The sequence below is a fragment of the Saimiri boliviensis genome, chromosome 3 (assembly GCF_048565385.1).
Source record: "Saimiri boliviensis isolate mSaiBol1 chromosome 3, mSaiBol1.pri, whole genome shotgun sequence".
NCBI lineage: Eukaryota > Metazoa > Chordata > Mammalia > Primates > Cebidae > Saimiri > Saimiri boliviensis.
This window is the reverse complement of record NC_133451.1, coordinates 69716093-69738623: the sequence shown is the minus strand read 5'-3', so window position 1 is coordinate 69738623 and position 22531 is coordinate 69716093. Positions and strand designations below refer to the sequence as shown.

The 22531-nt window shown below is 38.8% G+C and overlaps 1 protein-coding gene across 3 annotated transcripts in view; it reads right to left on the bottom strand.

Annotated features, from left to right (window-relative positions):
- Positions 1-22531, bottom strand: part of SHROOM3 (shroom family member 3) — a 379671-nt gene that overhangs the window by 343169 nt on the left and 13971 nt on the right. The gene's annotated exons all lie outside the window — the stretch shown is intronic.

Genomic DNA, 22531 nt, shown 5'->3' with positions numbered 1-22531 from the left:
ACCGCAACCTCCACCTCCTGGGTTCAAGCAATTCTCCTGCCTCAGCCTCCTGAGTAGCTGGGATTACAGGCACGTGCCACCATAAACAGCTAATTTTTTTTTTTGTACTTTTAGTAGAGACAGGGTTTCACCATGTTGACCAGGATGGTCTTGAACTCTTGACCTCGTGATCCACCCACCTTGGCCTCCCAAAGTGCTGGGATTACAGGCTTGAGCCACCGTGCCTGGCCCTCTTTTTTTTTCTTTTTGAAACAGGGTCTCACTCCAAAACCCAGGCTGGAGTGCAGTGGTGGTACAATTATGACTCACTGCTCCCTTGACTTCCCAGGGTCAGGTGATTCTCCTGCCTCAGTCTCCCAAGTAGCTGGGACTACAGGTACACACTACCAGGACCAGCTAAGTTTTGTAGTTTTGTATTTTTTTTTTTTTTTTTAGAGATGGGTTTTCAGTATGTTACCCAGGCCGCTCTTGACTCCTGGGCTTAAATTATCCACCAGCCTCAGCCTCCCAAAGTGCTGGAATTACAGGTATGAGCTACTACTTCTGGCCTCTTCTCCTCTTAAAAGATGAAATTTGGATATAGAGAGAGACACAAGAAATGCGTGAGCAAAGAGGAAAAACCTGCTAGGATACAGTGAGTAGGTAGCCATCTGCAAACTCAGGACAAAGTCCTCAGGAGAAACCAAACCTGCTTACACCTTATTTTGATCTTGGAATTCCAGCCTCCAGAACTGTGAAAAAAATATTCTGTTGTTTAAGCTACCTAGTCTGTGACATTTTGTTATGCCAGCTCTAATAATAAATAACCGATAGTGTAAAGATGTAATACGGGCTTAAAAACCTTAGGTAGTAAGATACATAAAGGTTGCAACGGTGGCAGTAACTTTGTCATCTATTTTGTTGTGTTTGTGCATCTGGCTCTACAGGTTGCGCTCTTAATCACTATGCTATGCCAGATTATACGTAAGAGGCAAGGATGCCTGTAGATGTAGCCAATCACAAATACGCTGTTTTTACTCAATTGAAGGCAAATGAGGAGAGCATTTTATATCTAATGCCTAAGTGAAAGTCACTTTTAAACTTACATAGCCCTCAACACTTTTCCTTGGGCAAACAATATTAAAAAGTAATCTCTTTTGATAATGAAGCCCATACACTCATAATCCAAAAGCAATCACATACATACAATTTCTAAATTCAAATATAAAAATTCTGATGATAATAAATAAGAATCAGGTCTGGATAATGCAACAAACATTTTCATATGCATTAACTCTATTTGATCCTCACAAGAACCTTGTAAATAAGCAGCAGCAGCAGCAGGTTACCCATACTTTGTAGACAAGGAAACTGAGGCTCAGAAAAACAGAAGTAGCAAGATCGTAAGGCCATTGGGAGGTATTTTGGTAACAACGTCAGGGCTCCAGTTCTTTTGCACCACTCTCGCCACTTCTCAGAGAAGTCAAGTAGGCTGCAATACTAATGCTAGTATTTTCTTGACTGTTGTAACATCACTTTTAGCAAAGGCACTGAGAATCCTGAGGGACAACAATACAGTTAGGACCAGAAATTTACAGTTTTCTGTGCCTTAGCCTAGACTGCATCATGACTCAGCATTAGTGAAAGGAAAAAGTGACCCATGGCGCCATATCTGGCTGTGTGAGATTTCCCTCTGTTGATTTTTTTTTTCCTCCACGTACTGCTCCAACTTGATCCTGTTTAGTGAATGAGGCCTGACGGCAAATCGAAGACTAAATAAAAAGCTCCCTGCCGAAGTGCTGTCACAGCGGCTCAACCTAGGCTCCCTGGAACTTTGGCAAGCGGAAGAATCCTTTGTCTTCAGACTATGACAAGAGGGGGAAAAAATCCCAACTATTCGGCTGTGTAGCATCATTCAAGCATGCCTTAATGGGGAAGGTCTAATGAGGAATGTAGTCTTTGAAAAACCTAGCGTTAAGAACTCCCAAAGCATTCTCACTGTACCGTTCTACACAATTATAATTTATAGGATTCAAACTACAAATCAGAGATGATGTTACCGTTTTTCCCAGTTTGGTGGCCATGGATGCTTCTTTCCTTTACTGGTTATGTTCAAAGAGATTTTGGCCTGTTATAACCAAATGTGTAGGAGAAAACATCCCTATTCTTCCTGGATTCTATGGAGGTAGCAGGAATAAGAGAATAAAAGAAAAGCCAATTTTAAACTCCCAAATGAACTGCAGCTGCTCCAGGCCCTTTCCAATCCCCGCCCCCTGCTGCTGTTGACCTATTAGTAGATTCCTGCTCTTTAGCTTAACTCGGCTTTCACAGGGAGCTGGACCTAAAACCAGTTTTGAACAGTTTTTGAAGGTACACAGAGCTCCTGTCCAAATACAGGATATAGGCTTATGGTAGATAAAATTCATGTATCATTATTCCTCTATAATTTGTCTCTAATAAATTCAATAACATTCACTTCCAACGTTGTACTTTCTGTCTGGCAAAAATGCTTCCATCAAACAAACTACAAAGACGGTCACAGAACTTCCAAACTGCATGTGTGATGGGATAATTGTATGGCATTTGATTTATATATCTATAAAACTGTTCTTTTCTTCAAAGCATATGCATAGTTGGAAAGAGGGAAAAGGATAAAGTTATTAAATGTAGAAGTTTCTTGATTTAAAACAATTATCACTAGAGGAGGGGGCAAAGGAGAATTACTGTTTAATGAGCACAGAGTTTCAGTATGGGAAGATGAAAAGGTTCTGGAAACGGATAGTGGTGATGGTTGCACAACAATGTGCTTAACGCTGCTGACAATGTAATATTATTGTTTAATTAACAATAATTATTACTCTAACAAGATTACATGTTCATTGTAGAGACTCCAGAAAAAGATACAAAAGAGGAAAATATAAATCACTTAAAATCCCACTATTAGGACACAATCAGTTTTAATACTTTTATATACATATTCTCCCAAATTTTGTCAAAAATAAATATTTAAACATGTAAGTAAATAAAACTGGGATTGTATAGGCATGTTACTTGACAACCTACTTCTCTTACTCAAAATATATGAATATGAATATATAATATCTTTTCATGTTGTAGTAATCCATTCTTGCACTGCTATAAAGAAACGCCAGAGACTGAGTAGCTAATAAAGAAAAGCTCGGTGCTGGGGCTCACGCCTGTAATCCCAGCACTTTGGAAGGCCGAGGCAGGCGGATCATGAGGTCAGAAGATGGAGACCATCCTGGCCAACATGGTGAAACTCTGTCTCTACTAAAAATACAAAAATTAGCTGGGTGTGGTGGCACATGCCTGTAATCCCAACTGCTCAGGAGGCTGAGGCATGAGAATTGCTTTAAACCAAGAGGCAGAGGTTGCAGTGAGTCAAGATCTCACCACTGCACTCCAGCCTGGCGACAGAGCAAGACTCCATCTCAAAAAAAAAAAAAAAAAAAAAAAAAAGAACTTACAAAGAAAAGGAGTTTAATTTACTCTAGATTCTGTTGCAGGGTATACAGGAAGCATAGCAGCTTCTGCTTCTGCGGAGGCCTCAGGAAGCTTCTAATCATGGTGGAAGGCAAAGGGGGAAAGAGGCATCTCAGATGGAAGGAGCAAGAGAAGGAGAGAGTGAGGGAGGAGGTAGTGCACACTTTTAAACGCCCAGATCTCACGAGAGCTCACTCACTATCATGAGAACAGCAGTAAGGGGATGGTGCTAAACCATTTATGAGAAATCCATTCCTGTGATCCAACCACCTCCCTCCACCTCCAACAGTGGAGAATACAATTTGACATGAAATTTGATGGGGACACAGATCCAAACCACATCACATGTATATATAAATTGATATAAATCAATCATCTACATCATCATTTTCAGTGGCCCCATAGTTGATAGATTTTTCAAAGTTTTTGCTCTTTTAGATGTATCCTAAACATCCTTGTACATATCTCTTGCACAATTATTTCCTTAGTATAAACCCAGAGGTATACACAGCATGTTCTTTATATCCACTAGTTTTGCGTCCATGGATATAACCAACCTCAAATCAAAAATATTCAGAAAAAAAATTCCACAAATCTCCAAAAAGCAAAACTTGAATTTGCTGTGTGTGCTACGTGTACAGGTACTATGTTGAATCCATGCAAATGAAGTGATGTGTGTGCATTGTATAAGTATCATGAGTAATCTAGAGATGATTTAAAGTATACCAAAGGATAACTGTAGATTACATGCAATACTATACTATTTTATATAAGAGACTTAAGCATTCATGGGTTTTGGTACCAAATTCCTCAATGATACTGAGGGGCAACTGTAATTAATGGGTATGCACATTTTCAAGAGTTAATTCTTGGTACCCTCCAAAAAAGACTGAACCAATTTTTATTCCTACTGAAAATATATGAAATTACTATATTGAGTGCATATTGTCACTCTTCCTCATCTTTGTCAGTCTTATAGGTTAAAAAAATTCTAATTTCAATTTTTTTTAATTACTAGAGAAGATAAACTCTTTTCCTAGATAGTCCTTGACTTTGTTATTTTTTGTGAATTTTCATGTTCATGTCCTTTGCCAATGTAGCTTTTGTGTATGAATTTTCGTTTATGTATATGTAAGAGTTCTTTTATACAGTATTAAGGATCTTATCCCTATTTATTATATCATTTTAGTTAATGGAGCTTTTGCTATCTAGATATTTTTTAATTTTGTACAGAGTCAAATCTATCATCCGTTTCTTTTCCTTATAATTTTTGATTCCCAAATGAGATAAATGTTTACTTATATTTATCAATAAATATATAAATATGTATCTATCTTTTGATACTTTATATCTTTTTTTAAAAGTGTGACATAAAAAGATAATATATAAAAAATTCAGACCTTTTATCAGGCTCAGTGGCTAAAGACTAAAAGCTTTTCCTCCAAAATGAGAAATAAGAAAAGGATATCCATTTTTACCACTTGTATTCAACATAGAATTGAAAGTTCTAGTCAGAGCAATTGACAAGAAAAAGAAATAAAAGTCATCCAAACTGGAAAGGAAGAAGTAAAATTGTCTCTGTTTACAGATGACATTATTTTATATGTAGAAACCTCCAAAGATTCCACCAAAAAAAAAAAAAGCTGTTAGAAATAATAAACAAATTCAGCAATGGTGCAAGATGCAAAATCAATACATAAAAATTAGCATTTCTATACACTAACAATGAACAATCATTAAAAAGAAATTAAAAAGAAAAACAATTCCATGTACAAAAGCATCAAAAAGAATAAAATGCTTAGAAATAAACTTAACCAAGGAGATAAAAGGCATGAATGAAAGCTGTAAAACATTGCTGAAAGAAAGTAGACACAAATTGAAAGACACCCTGCATTCATGGATTAGAAAACAATGTTGTTAAGATGTCAATAGTAGCCAAAACAATCTACAGATTAAATGTAACCTCCATCAAAATCTCAATGAAATTTTTAGCAGAAATTAAAAATCCATCCTAAAATTCATGTGGTATCTCAAAGGACCCAAAATAGTAAGAAAAAAATCTTTAAAAAGATAAATGTGTAGATTTCACACTTTCTTGTTTCAAAATTTACTTAGTACAAGGTTACAGTAATCAAAACAATGTTATAATGGCATACAGACAGACATTTAGATCAGTACAACAGAATAGAGTCCAGAAATCAACTCTGGCTATAAATGGCCAAATAATGTTCTACAAGAGTGCCAAGATCATTCAGTAGGAAACGTGTTGAAAAAACTGGATATCCACATACCAAATAATAAAGTTGGACCCTTATTTTATATCATATACAAAAATTAGGCTGGATGCGGTGGCTCACACCTATAATCCCAGGACTTCGGGAGGCTGAGGTGGGTGGATCATCTGAGGTCAGGAGTTTGAGACCAGCCTGGCCAATAGAGCGAAACCCTGTTTCTACTAAAAATATAAAAGTTAGCCAGGTGTGGTGGTAAAGCCTATAATCCCAGCTACCTGGGAGGCTGAGGCCGGAGAAACACTTGAACCCAGGAGGAGGAGGTTGCAGTGAGTAGAGATGGCACCACTGCACTCCAGCCAGAGCAACAAGAGCAAAACTCCATCTCACACACACACACACACACACACACACACACACACACACACACACACACACAAACACAAAAATTAAGACTAGACCAAAGTACTAAATGTAAAACCTAAAACCAGAAAACTCTTAGAAAAAAATAGGGGCAAGTTTCATGACACTGGACTTGGTAATGATTTCTTGAATCTAACACGAAAAGCACAGACAACAAAAGAAAAAATAGTGTGCCTTATCAAAATTTAAAACTTTCACGCATCAAAAGACACCATCAACAGAGTAAAAAGGCAACCTATAGAATGTGAGAAAATATTTGCAAATCATACATCTGATGGGGGTTAATATCAAGGATACAGAAAAACCTACAACTCAACATCAAAAAACAAATATTCCAATTTTAAAAATGAACAAAGGGCCGGAACAGACATTTCACCAAAGAAGCCACATAGGTGGCCAATAAGCACAAGAAAAGATACTCAACACCACTAATTATTAGAGAAATGCAAATCAAAATCACAAAATGAGATACCAGGTCATACCTATTAAGAATGCTATTATTGGCTGGGCACAGTGACTCATGCCTCTCATCCCAGCACTTTGGGAGAATTGCTTAAGGCCAGGAGTTTGAAACCAGCCTGGGCAACATAGTGAGACCCTGTCTCTATAAAAAAAAAAAAAAAAAAAAAAAAAAGTCAAGCATTGTAGCATGCATCTGCAGTCCTAGCTACTCTAGAGGCTGAGGCAGGAGGATCACTTGAGCCCAGGAGGTCAAGACTACAGTGAGCCATGATTATGTGACACCACTCAAGCCTGGGCAACACAGCAAGACCTTGTCTCTTAAAAAAAAAAATAGAGAAAAATTAAGATAGAAAATATCAAGTTTTTGCAAGGATGTGTATAAATTATAATGCTTGTGCATTGCTGGTAGGAGTGTAAAATGGTGCAGCCACCATGGAAAACAGTATGGAAGGTCTTTATAAAATTAAACTTAGAATTACCATGTGATTCAACAATATCACTTCTAGGTATAGACCCCATAGAATTGAAAGAAGGTGGCCAGGTGTGGTGGCTCACACCTGTAATCCCAGCACTTTGGGAGGACAAGGCAGGTGGAATTTCCTGAGGTCAGGAGTTCAAGACCAGCCTGGCCAACATGGTGAAACCCTGTCTCTATTAATAATACAAAAATTAGCTGTGCATGGTGGTGGACGCCTGTAATCTCAGCTACTCGGGAGGGTGAGGCAGGAGAACTGCTTGAATCCAGGAGGCCAAGGTTGCAGTGAGCCAAGATTGCTCTATGGTACTCCAGCCTAGATGACAAAAAACTCAAAAACATATATCTCTACAAAGACTTAAACTCAAATATACATAGCCTCACTATTCACAATAGCTAAAAGGCAGAAATAACATACATATCCATCAATGGATAAGTGAATAAACAACATCTAGTATATACATACAATGGAATATTATTGACCCTTAAAAACATGAAATTCCAACACATACTACAATATGAATGAATCTTGAAAACACTATGCTAAGTAAAACAGGCCAGTCTCAAAATGCCAAATGTTGTATGATTCTACTCATATGATGTACCTTGAGTAATCAAGTTTATGAAGACAGAAAGTGGCATGGCAGTTGCCAGGGGCTAAGGGTTAGGGGCTTGAAGGAATGAAGAATTGGTTTTTTTTTTTTTTTTTTGGAGACGGAGTTTCGCTCTTGTTACCCAGGCTGGAGTGCAATGGCGCAATCTCGGCTCACCGCAACCTCCGCCTCCTGGGTTCAGGCAATTCTCCTGCCTCAGCCTCCTGAGTAGCTGGGATTACAGGCACACGCCACCATGCCCAGCTAATTTTTTGTATTTTTAGTAGAGACGGGGTTTCACCATGTTGACCAGGATGGTCTCGATCTCTTGACCTCGTGATCCGCCCGCCTCGGCCTCCCAAAGTGCTGGGATTACAGGCTTGAGCCACCGCGCCCGGCCGAAGAATTGGTTTTTAATGGGTACAGAGTTTCGATTTGGGAAGATGAAAAAGTCCTGGAGGTGGATGGCAGTGATAAGTGCACATAATGTGACTGTATTTGATGTCACTGAACTGTATACTTTAAAATGGCTAAAATGGTCAATTTTATGTTACATATATTTTACCACAAAAAAATTTAAAGTGTATTTGCTATAAAAGTATCCAAACAATACAAAAATATACTAAGTAAACTTCTTTCGCTTTTTCTATCTAAATCTTTTATTTATCAGGTCTAATTTTGGTGTTAGGAATAAAGTGCCTCCAGCTTTAATCTTTCCTGGTCCCAGGATTACTATTTAAAAATCCCTTTTTGTCCCTACTGATTTAAAATTTCTGCTAGGTGTGGTAGTGCATGCCTGTAGGCCCAGCTTCTTGGAGGCTGAGGCAGGAGGATGGCTTGAGCCCAAGAGTTCAAGGCTGCAGTGCACTGTGATTGTGCCTGGGAATAACCACTACACTCCAGCCTGGGCAACATAGGGAGATGTTGTTTCTAAAAAAAACCTTAAAAAATTCTTCTTTCATCCTATACTAAATTATATATCTAATAGGTCCATTTCTAAACTTTCAATTTTGTTTTGTGCTTCCAATGGCCAATTTCTTCCTGCCTCTCACTTTATTTAAGGTATCAGATTTTACCTAAGGTATAACTTATATGCAGTAAAATGTGCAGATCTTAAGCAGTTCAATGAGTTGTTGACAAATGCATATATCCACTTAGCACATATCACCATTAAGATGTAGAACATTTCTATCATCCCAGAAAGATGCCTTGTGCCCTAGTCATTCTCCAACCACAAAAGCAAGGATTTTTCCGATTTCTTTCACCAATGATTAGTTTTAAAATTTCATATAAATGAAAAAAATAAGAATATACTCTGTTGTGCCTGCTTTCTTTGGTTCTGCACAAGTTTTTTTGCAGTTTATCTACTGAATGTTACAAATCACATCTTTATAATTCTTTGAATAATTAAGACTCTGTGACATTTTTTTGGAGCTTCATTTTGGTCATCTTCCTCTACTACATTAAATTTCAATTCATTAAATAAATACTGGCTGGCCGCAGTGGTTCCTGTCTGTAATCGTAGCACTTTGGGAGGGTGAGGCAGGTGGATCACCTGAGGTCAGGAGTTCAAGATCAGTCTGGCCAACATGGTGAAGCCCTGCCGTTACTGAAAATACAAAAATCAGCTGGGTGTGGTGACAGGTGCCTGTAATCCCAGCTGCTCAAGAGGCTGAGGCAGGAGAATCACTTGAATCCCAGGGGTGGAGGTTGCAGTGAGCCAAGATCATGCCACTTCACTCCAGCCTGGATGAAAGAGTGAAACTCTGTTTCAAAACAAAAAAACATCAATACTGAATGGTTAATATGGTGAGTAATAATGTACTTTGTGGTTTACTATAATTATCATCTTTTTTTCTAATTTTTGTTATCGGAATAAAAGTAGTGTTTTTCTTTATGATTCATTGGTTTTTACAGAGTTGGCAACCATCTACTTTCAGAATACCTAGTTTCAGAACATTTCCAGTATCTCAAAAAGAAACCTTGTACCCATTTATAGTCACTCTTTATTCCTGTCCATAGCCTTAGGTAATCTTTCATCTACTTTCTGTCCCTTTAGAATTGTCTTTTCTGGATATCTCATATATGTGGAGTTACATAATATGTGTTCCTTTGTGTCTGGTGTCTTTCACTGAGCATAATATTTTTGAAGTTCATATATGTTGTAACTCAGATCCTTTTTATTGCCAAATAGTATTCCTTTATATAGCTACAGCACATTTCATTTATCCAGTTGATGGGCATTTTGATTTTCTCTATTTATGGCTATTGTGAATAATGAGGTTATGAACATTCAAGTGTGAGTCTTGAATGTACAGATATATGTTTTTATTTCTTGTGAGTATATACTTAGGAGTAGAACTGTTGGGTGATACGGTAACTGTATGTTTAACATTTTAAGAAACTGCCATCTGTTTCTCCAAAGTGGCTGCACCATTTTACATTCCCACTTGCAAATGTATGAAAAGGTGTACTTTTAATCTCTCTGAAATGACAGCATAAATAGGACAAATCAAGGAATTTTCACCAAAAAGAAAGCATATTTTCCTTGGTTTGAGAGCTGGAAAGAGAGGGAGATGATTTTCTTCTCTGTTGCTTTTTGAATCTCTTATTTCCTGTTCCACAGCCTCCCTGGAGCTAGAGCAGGCATGAATGTGTTCAGCAATCAATGGAGTTAAAACGAACACTAACTTGCCAAGACCTCCCTCATTATGATGAAATACCCCTCCCTGTGCTCACACACACATACAAGCTCCATTTTAAAAACCACTTGTTAATTCTCATTAATACAAAGAGTCAAACACTTATCTTCCTCACCTTCTATTTTTTAATAGAGCATATATTTATTTCTCTATTACTGACAGTTAGTTCAGACTGCTACAAAAATGCTTTAACTAAAAAAAGGAACAATGCCTTCTACATTATTATATTCAAATATGAATTTAGAAAAGAAAGGACTGGAAGCATATTTAGTTTCTCTTGAACTGCCAGTTTCATATAACTGACAACATGAATTATGTGACACAAAATCTATTCATTATTCTATCCATTCAAGATCAAATTGAGGTTTAAAGCAGACTAATGGCTGTCACATGAAGCTACTGTTTGTCAGTCTTCAGTGAACTCAAGCAAAAAACAAGGAAATTGGAAATGGACAACATAGTGAGTCAAAGAATATTCACATTGTGGGGAAACAGCCCCTGAAGAAAAGAGGCTTCTTGTGTGGAATTTGGCAGTGGTACAAGTTATTCAAGGAAACGCATGGTAGTGTTAAAAAGTTATTCTGTTATTTCAAGGATGGGGTGGGTTGGAAACTATGTCATATTCTATTGCCTGTTTAGGTGTAAAACTTCACACCACTACCACATTATACTGTCAAATATTCTGGACTTAAAAAAAAGTATGTATCCACTTTTCTTTTTAGTCTATGTTGTAGTATGAATTGAGTAAGAAAAGAAGCAATATAAATAAAATTCTATAAAAGAATTTCTCTCCTCAGAGAGCCCCAAATGAATAATTTTCTCTATCTATTCTGTTCAGAGGGTCACATTTTCCTGTACAGAACAAAAGAGAAGCTATAGAACAAGAGAGTGGATCCTACTTTCAGAGGGGAGGGAGAAAATCTTGATTTTATTCAGAGATGCTTGATTCATTGAGAGAAATGAAGTGATAATAAAAGCAGAATGAGACTTTTCAGTTAATTCTGTGGAGGAAGGAGAATACACACCCATTCCATGAGAGGGTGAAGGATGAAAGAGAGATCTGCAAAATATCCTGTCTGGGGATGGATTTCCGCCTTTCTTAGCACCCAAGAAAAGACTAGGTCTAGGATTCTATGGATTCCTTCTGCTTGAATTCCATAGTACAGTGGAATGGTCCAAAGATCACAGACTTTGGAAACAGATAAATCTACATTAGCCTGCAGGGTCTTTCCCTTGGTAAGCATTCTCTAAATGGTGGTTGTCTTAGTTTGAATCTCCTCAGAAGTAGACCCTGAGACAAGACTTCAAATGCAAGTAGTTATCTGGGAGTAAAGAAAGCTGACAGAGAAGTGGGAACATGAGGTAGAAAAGGGAAGGCAGCTGACATAGATGTTTGATCAAGCCAGCTACAACTGTGGGCAACCTGAGTTGAATTCTGAAGAAACTCTAGGCACTACTGGAAAACATACACCTTAGAGTCATCTCATCCAAGAGATGAAAGAACTGAGTTGCTTATGTACCAAATCCAGTCGGTCATGAAGGGCTGCTCTTGGTGTCATTACTGTGGCAAAGGGCCTCAAGCAAAGAATTGCAGATGCCAACAGCTGGAAGTCCAGCCAATGTGCACAGAAGTAAAGGTGAGGAAATTTCGACAGGTTAGTTGCAGTGGTACAAAAAGAAAAATGTAGAAAATGCCCCTTTAGGGTACAGGGACCTCATCTTCTGTTGTTTCCCAGTGCTGTCAGATTTTAGGCACTCAGTAAATGATGTGTTGACTAAATATGATAACTAATGAATGAAATGAGTTAGCTTGGAATCTTGGCTCCATCTTTTATGAAAAACCTCTTTCCTCATATATAAAAACGAATCCCATTCTACAAAATAATACATTAAAAAAATCTAACATAGTACCGGACCCACAGCAGAGACTGAATACATATAAATAATGTTCTATAAATAACTTTATTTATTTAAATATAAAGATTTTTTTTCTTCTTTCTACCACGAAGTCCTCCTGTTTATTTTGCCCTCTCCATTAAAGAAGCAAGGTGGCAGTAGTATGTCACAGTGCCTGAGTTCAGAAATTTGCAATACGTGTTGGCCCACTGGAAGGGGTCTACATCTACATCCTTTTTAAAGGTCAAATTTATTGACATTTGATAGTAATGCTTTCAAGGGAGTGCCAACAACTTATTTAATTGTAGACTTTGAGCCAAGAGCACCACCATGCAACTGTGAATGCAGTCCTAAAGAATAGCATTCGTTCTCTTAACCTTCCTCCTGCTGTCTTACACTTAGGTCAATGGCTGCCTTGTTTTTGCCCTGCTACTCAACAGCTGATACTCAGAAGTAAAAATATAAAACACAAACAAAAGCAAAAGCAAGGCATGAGAAAAAAGACTCTGCTATTTTCTGGCTTCTCATTCTCAAAAGTTTACTCACTTGCCTATTCTTTTAATTATCTATCTCAACACCCAACATGTGTATTCATTTCTGGAATGCAGCCAGATCCTGTGTCTGAATTCCAGCAGCTCATTTCCCAGTTTCTATGAGACAAGGCCTAAAAAATGTGAACCTCTCAGAGGACACACGCAAGATGATAAAAGCTTAAATTGTACCTATACAACTTCTTTCCTTAAAAATTTTAACTTTTCAAAGAAAAAGGGAAAGGCAATTGGTTCTAGTCTAATTTTTCTTCTTACCTTCTAGCAAATGTGTGGCTCAGGATATACTTAAATATACAAAGTGCTAGGCACTTTGACTAATCTAAAGAATGGTTATTTCCACTTAAATTGCCTAGGGTTTGACTCCAAATTCAAGTCAATGATTTTAAAATTTTGAGATCTTTGGAATGCTAGGATCTGTCTGTACCAGGTTTCCAGGAACCAAGAATGGGTGAGAGATGAGGCCAATTGAGCCAAGACCCTAGCAGGTAGCAATGGCTTTGAGGGTAACAACTGTGTATGTAATTCCCAAGATCATGCCAAGAGAGTGTACTATTTGAAAGCCAGAAAGTAGACCTTGCAGGGAAAGTGAATGCTAGTGACTGTGATGGAACCAGAGCAGACAGATGGAGCATGGACACAGCCAACTCAGCAGTAGATGAAGCTGGATGAGCCGAGCAGACGTACTACATTGCTAACTAAACAAGGGCTAGAAAGGGAAAACAAAAGGAGATAAAGCAGGTGTAAGGCGCACTCCTTCATAAAAGACCATCCACTGTGGTGCCCAGCTCATTAACCGGGGCTCATCAGCATGTCGGGAGGCATGAACATAATGTGCTCCAGCAGATCATTGTTCTATTGGTTTGCAACTCATGTCTGATTTCTTCTTTTAGCTGGTTTCAGCCCCTGTTAGCTTTAAACTGTTTAATGTTCATCTAGTGTTTCTTCGTGGGTACCAGGCCTTGGGGGGTTGAGGTTTTGTCATGGCCTATCCATGTGACGGGATAAACCATGCCCAAACAATCAGAGGGGTCAGAGCCTGGCAGAAGTAACAAGCAGCAGGAAGCAACACCTGGGAAGATGTGGAGCGTCCAGTTGAACTCCCAGTGTTGATAGAACTAGATGTGCCCCCAATTCACCAAGCAGGGCACCTTACAGATGCCACCAAGTTGCCTGATGCTTGCACACAGTTCCTGCATTCCACTTTTTCTACCAGTTTATTGAGACATGGGGTAACATAAATGGAAGGGTTCTTTGGCATCACAAAGTGACAATGCAGTTTTTACTTTAAAAGAAATCTTTCAGGCTGAAAGTTTAAAAGGTCTTAGATGTGCTCCTTATTAGTTTTATGAACTCCAGCAAGCTTCCAGTCTCTCCACCTATAAAATGGAAATAATAGTAGGACTTCCCAGAGTTTTGTAATACTTACATGAGCTAGCATGCCTATTACAGAGCAGGACCTCAGTCAAGTTACTCATAGTACAGTGACAACAGCAACCCAGCAAGTCTTGTCAATTTAGAGTGAAAAATTAGAGATCAACAGTTATGGGGTAGAGGGGGAAAACTCTCCCAACAGCAAAGAGAGTATTAACTGTTTCTTTGTGCATTGTTCCATAAGTTACAATGATGTTGACAGTCGTCTTTTGGAAAACAGTTGTCTTTTGGAAGGCCCTGTCCTGTTGTAGACCCAGGGCGTGCCTTAGAAATGTACATAAGAGAGAGGAAGAAGGTGGCTTTAAGAGCCAGTACTAAAAACCTCCCAGAGTGTAAATACCTGCCATGGGTCTGTCCATTTCACCGCAAATAGAGAAAGTCTCTCAGTGTGATAGACCCTCACACCCTACATTTAAATCCAGTCCAAGGTCCCTTCCACAGCCTACAGGGCCTGATGTGATCTGACCTTGGTCTACCTTTCCATTTCTCATACCACTCTCTCTCTTGCTTACTGGACTCCAATAACACTGACTTTCTTTTTGTTTCTCGAACTTTCTAAGACTCTCCTGCCTCAGCCCAACGCACAAACTTCTTTGCATGTCTGGCTTCTTATTTCTTATCAGATCTTGGCTCAGATGTCATCTCCTCAGAAAACCCGTCTCTAATCGCCATGTGGAATGTTAAGCCCTCCTTCCCAGACCTCTACCTTACAGACACTATCACTCTGGAACATATTGTATTGGTTTTTTTTTCTTAATAGTACCTACCACAAGCCAGGTGTGGCTCACGTAATCCCAGCACTTTGGGAGGCCTAGGCAGGCGGATCATGAGGTCAGTAGTTCAAGACCAGCCTGGCCAAGATGGTGAAACCCCATCTCTACTAAAAATACAAAAATTAGCTGGGTGTGGTGGTGAGTGCCTGTAATCCCAGCTACTTGGGAGGCTGAGGCAGAGAATTGCTTGAACCTGGGAGGCAGAGGTTGGGAGGTTGCAGTGAGTTAAGATTGCACCACTGCACTCCAGCCTGGGTGACAGAGCAAGACTCCATCTCAAAAAAGAAAAAAAAAAAGAAAAAAAAAAAAAAACTTACCACACCCTGAAATTATTGTATACAAACATATCTATTGCCAGTCCCCTTCTGTTGGAATATAAGCTCTATGATGGCAAAGAATGACCTGTTCTGTGTTTCATTGTGAGGTAGCAACTTCTGGTGCCTTGGAAAGATGAGGAAACTGAGGTTCAGGAAGGCTGTTACTTGCCATGGTTACATAATCAGTAAAAGCTATGGTAGAAATAAAGTTTGTTTATTTCCACTCTGAGCCCTATATTGTCTGGGATGTGTACTTTTTTCTATGCTGGAAAACCTCACCTAAAATAAAAAAAAAAATACACACACACACATTCATACATATATATAACACATACATAACATAGAAATTACAAATATAAATTAATACACATGTACAAAAGAGCATTCAAAAATAAAGATTTAGACCAGGCATGGTGATCTAATCACTCCTGTAATATCAGCACTTAGAGAGGTTGAGGCAGGCAGATCACTTGAGCTCAGGAGTTTGAAACCAGCCTGGGCAACACAGTGAAACCCCACCTCTGCAAAAATTAGCCAACTGTGGTGGTGTGCACCTTCAGTCCCAGCTACTAGTGAGGCTGAGGTGAGAGGATCACCTGAGCTCAGGGAGGCCAAGGCTGTAATAAGCTGTGGCTTTTTTTTTTTTTTTTTTTTTTTTTAGACAAGGCCTCACTCTGTCACTCCAGCCTGGGTTACAGAGTGAGGCCTTGTCTCAAAAAAGAAAAAGAGAAAGATTTAAATAATATAATAAATCTCCAAGAAAAAAAATACAGCTCAAAATGGAGAAGAAGAAAACAAATAAGATATTGAGGAATTAAAAAATGTAGTTGACATAAGAGCAAATTCAGGCTCAGATGCCCAGGACAGAGTGTTCTGCCCATTGGTCTGCCAAGTTAGGAAAGCATCCTCTGAAGGCAGAAAAGAATCACTTCTATTCTACAAAGCAAGATCCACAGTGTACCAATGTAGCCTTTGTGGAGAAAGTCATTAGATGAGGAGGAGAAACAGTGCTTAGATTTAGTAGAGAATCTTCGCCTCATTTTGTTTCATTGAGAAGTGCCTGGTATGTCAGAGCACAAGAGATGGATGGACTCCTGGGATGAACCGAGTCGGAGAACAAGGACTCTGCACTGCAGCCCTTTGGATAAGATGCTCACTGTTTGGAACTACATCAAAGGCAGAGATGTGGAAGAGTCTGTCTATGGATTAGTTAAGATCCAGCATGTCCTTTGAGGTTTTGTTTTTTTAAAAATTGATAGAAAGTCTCTCATTATGCCTCTCCAATCACACTGTGGGCCCACTAAAATGAGACGAATATTTCTTAAATTAAATTGTGTCCCTGCATAGGAGGCAAAGCCTTGGGAATCTATTAGCTGTGAAAGAAAGCAGAGTTCTTGCTGATGCTAAGACCCATTTGGCACAGCATGTCAGCATGCTGCTTGAATAAAAGTTATTTCCAACAGCATTAATAGGAAATATCAAAATTAATTTGTGTCTAAAAATGTTTAAGACTTTAACTAAAATTAAGTTAATTTTTAAAGGATTAAAAGTTAAAGAGAAACATGAGTTTCCTTTTTTTCCCAATCTAATTAAATTCAACAGACATTTACCAAACATTATGTATGTGCATATGAAAGACATCATCAGACTGAGTCCAACTTAACCTGCTTGCCTTATGTTTTTAAACAAGTTTTTCTAATAACCTGTGTGGACACTGGTCTAGATAGCTTCTAACAAAGATTTTTAACAAGATCCTTTCTAATATTTATCTTCTTCTTTATTCATTTACATTTCCATTTTCATAATTGTTATGTATAGTTTAAGCACTATGAATAATAAAAAGAAAAGAAGTAAAGGAAAAAGGGAAGGAGAGAGAGGAGAAAAGGAATCAATAAAGGATCTTTAGGTTCTGGAAGGTAACAGTCTAACAGGGCAGCTAGGATTCACAGAAAAGTATTTGTAGTCCCAGCTACATAGGAGGCTGAGACAGGAGAATCACTTGAACCCAGGAGGCAAAGGTTGCAGTGACCCAAGATCGTGCCACTGCAATCCAGCCTGGTGACAAAGCGAGACTCTTGTCTCAAAAAAAAAAAAAAAAAAAAGAAAAAGAAAAAGAAAAGTATAAAGGGCACAATCACAGAAAGCAATTACTTCCTTACTGGCTGGGGCTTTACATACACACAGATACACACATACACTCAATTTTCTAAGATTGAAACCATCTTGGCAAATAAGTAAACTTTTCTGTATCTTAGTTTTCTCTCTGTGTGTGAAGAAAGTTATTACATGATTGCCAATATTTTCTTTTTTTTTTTTTTCTTTTTTTGTTTTTGAGACGGAGTTTCACTCTTGTTACCCAGGCTGGAGTGCAATGGCACTATCTCGGCTCACCGCAACCTCCGCCTCCTGGGTTCAGGCAATTCTCCTGCCTCAGCCTCCTGAGTAGCTGGGATTACAGGCACGTGCCACCATGCCCAGCTAATGTTTTGTATTTTTAGTAGAGACGGGGTTTCACCATGTTGACCAGGATGGTCTCGATCTCTTGACCTTGTGATCCACCCGCCTCGGCCTCCCAAAGTGCTGGGATTACAGGCTTGAGCCACCGCGCCCTGCCGCCAATATTTTCTATAGCTGTAAAATCCTGTAAGTCATTTAACATTTATTGAACACTTGCTTTGTGTAAATGAGAAGGATTTTGCTAAGAGAAGGATATACAGCATGAGCAAAACCCATCTGGCCTTAACATGGACAATTTATTAGCAGGATGCCAAATGCAAACAACTACCTTTATAGTACCTTTATATACCTGTATAATGAAACCACTGGGGAGATAACAGGCAAGAAGAATGAATGCAAATGCAGGGCAAAGATGGATTAAACAATGAGGGAAGAAACAAACTAGTTGAAGAGCAGCAGAGAGATGAGGCTACCCTGGTAGGAAGGGCAAAGGATGTTAAAGGAAAAAGCAAGAAAGGTAAAAAGTCAGAAAAGATAGGCTATTTTAAAAGGTCAGAATAACAAGCTGATCTAATGTAGTTGAAAGGAGACAAAAAAAATGACTTTGGGTTATCAACCAGATCCAGGTTTTGGGGAACTGTCCAAAAATCCATTTCAAATTGAACTCAGGACTGTGGCTGAAGAAGTGGTAAAATGAGCCTTAAGCCCCTCCCCCTCACCTCCATAGACAAAGAATAGAAAGCTGTTGATTGAATAGAGTTAGTGAGTCAAGTCTTGATGGACAAAGAGGCTAAGATTTGGATTAATAGGAAAAGGATGGTGGTATTGCAGGTGGAAGAAGCAGTTTTGGAGAAGGAGGGGTGACAGTGTGGATAATGGAACTACCAAGATTTATAATGAGATGGCACAGAGATAGTCCAGCTAGAACACAGATACCTCCCAGGGGAGTAGAAATCAGAAATACAAGCACTGATGGAGGAGCACTTTGACCAGCCCATTGCTGAGTGTTGATGATGTAAGAGACAGAAGAGACCAGGGCAGTGGCTTACCTTTAAATCTGAAGTCCACTTTGAAAAGCACAAAGAAATACCTGTACAGGTGAAGACAACACGAACGTACTTGCCAAGAACAGCAGGTGGCCCCTTATTTTAAGGGTCTTGGACTACTTAGAGGGGTTGACTGAACAGTAGTCAGACCTATTTTATAGGATCTTATTGGACTATGTATTTAAAAAAAACCATTTTCCCCAAATAGATTTGAAAACATTTAACAAAAGATCAATCCCATATTTCACCAGATAATAGCTCTAGAATTTAGTCAGAGCCAACTTTTCAGTAGGCAATGGAGACTGAATACTGTAGGGTGTGAAGGGCATGGACTCTGGAACCGAAATACGTGAGTTCAAATCCTGACCGCATCACCTAGTAGCTATGAGAGCTTCAGCAAGTTACTCTAATTAATTCTAGGTCCGTGTCCCACACATAGCATTGGGATAAGAGTATTAACCTCTCCGTGAAGTTGTGAAAATTAAATGGGTGAACACATGTAGCTTTCTTGGAATAGAGCCTGGAACATCATAAGCACTAAGTGCCAGCAGTTGCTGTTGTTGTTTATTGTTGTTACTGGGTTTACGAGCCCTGGGAGCAGGTGCATCTCCTCTGCAGGTGGAACTGCTTTTCTGAGCCACAGTACAGAGTAAGTGAATCATAATAAAATAATGCCGCCAACTTCCTGAACTATTGAATTTCCTGAGCATCCACTTACAATGACAAATTTTTTAAAGTTACCTTTCTTTTTGAAGTTCACAGATTACAGAGGCTCTTTCCACAACCCCACCTTTGCTTTTGAAGGATATTAAATCCCAAAGAAAGCAATTCAAAAGCGATTTCTCCTATTGTTACCCTTTGTAGATCCTTTATGCCCATTCATTCTCCTGCCTCATTGATATCTAAAGAAAAATGATACTTCATTTATTATATTGTCATCTATAACCTGGCAGTTTATAGCTGCTTCGTATAATGTGTATGTGCCTTTCACATGTGTGACTCAATGTGTACTATCCCTTCCCTTCTCCTACAATGGAAGGTCACCCTAACTTGGGAGAATAGCAGACATCTGGTTAGCAGTGTATGAGCTAATGTGCATTTTTTTTTCATTGTCTTAGAGAGAAGATCTAGTATAGGCATGGTCAGCCAACACATTTCACTTTAGTCCCATCCCTGGTACTGCCTTAATTACGTGGACTTCTACCAATGCTCAAATGCCTGGTGGTAGGCAAAATAATGGCCTGTCTCCCCTAAGATGTCCACATTCTAATCCCTGAAACCTGTGACTATGTTATGTTAGATAGCAAAGGTGAATTAAGGTTACAAATACAATTAAGGTTATTAACTAGCTGATTTGAAAATATGGAGATTATCCAGGATTATCCTGGTAGGACCAAGGTACTCACGAGGGTTCTTAAAAGTGAAAGAGAGAGGCAGAATCAGAGGCCAGAGGAAGGTTAGAAGGACTCAACCTGCTGTTGCAGATTTTGAAGATGGAAGAAGGGGACCATGAGCCAGGGAATGTGGGCAGCCTCTGGAAGCTGTACAGGGTAAGAAAACACATTCTCCCCTAAAGCCTCCAGAAAGGAACAGAGCCCTGCTGACGCACTGACTTTAGCTCAGTGACACCTGTGTGAGATGTGTGACCTACAGAACTGCAAGTTGTATTGGTTTTAAACCGTAAGTTTGAAGTAATTTGTTATAGCAGCAATAGGAAACTAATACCTGCCAAAAGTGGAGGTCTGCCCTGCATCCTCATCAGTGCTCTGTTTTATCTTTTGCTTATTAATTCAATAAAAGTTATTGAGTGCCTACTGTGTGCCAGGCACTGTGCTAGATCCTGAAAATGCAAAATGAGTAAGATACAGCCATGCCCTTTCATTTACTCAACAAATATTTGTGTACCTAGGCCCTGGTTTAGATGTGGTAGAGATGAAAGAAAAAAAAAAAAATCCCTGCCCTAAAAAGGCTCAGAGACTTCTGAGAAGGCCATCAACAGAAATAAAATTTTATGATTCAATGTCATATGTGCATAATATAAAAATATAGAAGGGAGACCACCAAACTCAACTCTGGTCACATCAGAAAACCTGAGAGAGAAGAAGAAATGGAGCTTAAATGAGTTTGCCAGACAGATAAAGTGGGGGAAGATGCTCAAGAGCTTTGGAACAATGTGACTCTTGGAACGCAGCAAGTGCAAATGAGGAACAGTTTAATTTTTTTACCTCATTTTAGTTACCTTAACTGAAATGGAAATAGTCACATGTGACTGTGGCTACCGTATTGAACAGAGTAGATTGGATCCTTGAAAGAAAGGAGATTGCCTTCTTTTTCCCTCTTTCCCACTTCTTACTGACTGGAAAGCAGATATGGTGGCAAGTCACTTGGACCATGCAGATGAGATATCACTCCAGGATGGAAGTAACAAATAGAAGGAACTTGGGTCCCTGATACCAGAGCCATCTTTAGGTTTGGCTTATGCTCAGATCATTATGTCAAAGATATAAATTCCTATATTAAGTTTTTGTTATTTTGGATCTTTTTATAGTAGCCAGACTCATCTCCTACTACAAATGTCTGCTAGAATAATGAAAAGCAATCATCATAATCTTTCCTAAGTTTTTGGAATTCCTTCTGCATATCGGGTACTAGGCTAAATGCATGGTTGCATTTAAACACACCCTGTTAAAGTAGATAGTAGGATAGCCCCATTCTGCAGGTCAAATGGAGGCTTAGAGAAGCTGGCTCATTAGTGGCAGGATGAGACCTTTCTGACATCAAACTGTCAGATACTGTAGTATATAAATACAGAATATTTTATCATTAAGGGCCAGGTAAATTGTGTACAACTAGACTTTTTAAATGCTGAGACAATATTCACTGTAGAATTCTCAGCTGTTATGCAGCAACTGTGCCCTCTTTCTTCCGGCAAAAAGAACCTCGAATGATTCAAACAGTGGGCAACGATTCCCTGACTTTAGGAAGAGTAGGTCCTGATTGCAGAACCCGTGAAAGAAATCCTAATCAATCTGTATTAATCACTGGCATTTTTTGCCAGTTATTGGCCTAAAGATAGGCAGAGGGTACGGTTTTGATTAATGAGATGTAAGCAAAGATCTAATGAGAAATAAAAAGTCAAAAACTTGTCTGGAATGAAGATGCAATGCTGGAGGTATGGCATCCATCACGCAACCATGAAGACAAAGCCAATATGTAAGAATGGCAGAGTGGAGAGATAAGTGGGATGCTTGATCACATTATTGAGCTGCCGCTCTCCTTGCCTGGAAAATCTACCCTCAAACTACTTGTAATACAAGAAAAACCCCAATTTAATATTTGTTTTGAATTATTTATAAATTCAAAATTTATAAATCTATTGAATTTTTTCACAGGGGGAAAACTTCCTAACGGACACACACATATGCACATCCTTTTGTTTTCCTTAAGAAAGTGAAGGAAAAGTCATACAACTTACAATGGTGTCCTGTGCATTCGTGGCTTACCTCCGTGAAACCCAGTTCTCACTGGCTCAACCACAATAAAAATTACTTCAGTAATTTGAAAAATAACCTTACGGAATTATTTCTTGGGATATGAAAAATAACCTGAACAGATAACAGAGCTCAAATGCAATCCATATTACTTTGTTCCCATCCTCAAACTAAAAACTTTTTCTCCCTTAATTACAAAT